Consider the following 877-nt stretch of genomic DNA (forward strand, 5'->3'; position numbering starts at 1 on the left):
GGGAAGACCCTCTATGAGGTGGATTGATTCAGTGACTGGGGTAGTCAGGATGGGTGTGTCAGAGGCAATGAGATTGGCACAGGATAGAGCAGGGTTTATAGGGCTGTTGTACATAGGGTTGCTTTTGAGTCCCAAACGACTTGACGGCACATAACAACAACAACAGCGACAAAGCTATTTCAGTATATCTATGTCTCTACTGATTTGATGCCTACAAAGCTATACTATATTATAAAAAAAAAGCCTTTGATCCACTAATTTTAAATAAGATACACAGTTGATTGTTCCAATGTACATATAAAATTGACGTAAATACAGACTTAGGACAAGAATTTGTTCCAATATTGTGCTTTTGTAATGCATTATGTATTTACATTGGTGGTGAGTTTATCAGAGTAGTTACTAATTATTCAGATAGTTATTTTTATGTAGATAAGCTTAAACCTAACAAATGGCCAGAAAAATTAAGATATATATCACCTTAAAGTCTCTGTGCATGTGCATATATATCTTTCTGTATTTTATTTAAATTCCAGAATAAATGACAAATATGATACGCCAATTGTTGCAGTGAAAAAAATAGACAGTATCATAGCAGCTTAAACAGAAATACAGAATATATACATACATATATAATAGTCTTTTGCACCATCTGTCTCACAAGTGTCAGATTTACTTAAGTATCTGACATGCACAGCTGCTGGTGATAGGCTGCAGTGATCTGTCTGCATACATGCGACATGCCAGTTGCTTGACTAGTATTAATTTGAGAAGCTTGTCCTCTAAAAATACTCATATAGGAGCTAATAAGTACTCACTCATTGATTTGTGTGAGATTAAAAGTGTCTCATAATTTTAATCTGACCCTTACCTTGTA

At 34.5% G+C, this 877-nt stretch overlaps 1 pseudogene; it reads left to right on the forward strand.

The window, feature by feature from the left end:
* LOC102854881 overlaps nt 1-877 on the forward strand; it is an 89014-nt pseudogene that overhangs the window by 86878 nt on the left and 1259 nt on the right.

The sequence above is a fragment of the Elephantulus edwardii genome, unplaced genomic scaffold (assembly GCF_000299155.1).
Source record: "Elephantulus edwardii isolate Elephantulus edwardi_28Jun2011 unplaced genomic scaffold, EleEdw1.0 scaffold00205, whole genome shotgun sequence".
NCBI classification, from domain to species: Eukaryota; Metazoa; Chordata; class Mammalia; order Macroscelidea; family Macroscelididae; genus Elephantulus; species Elephantulus edwardii.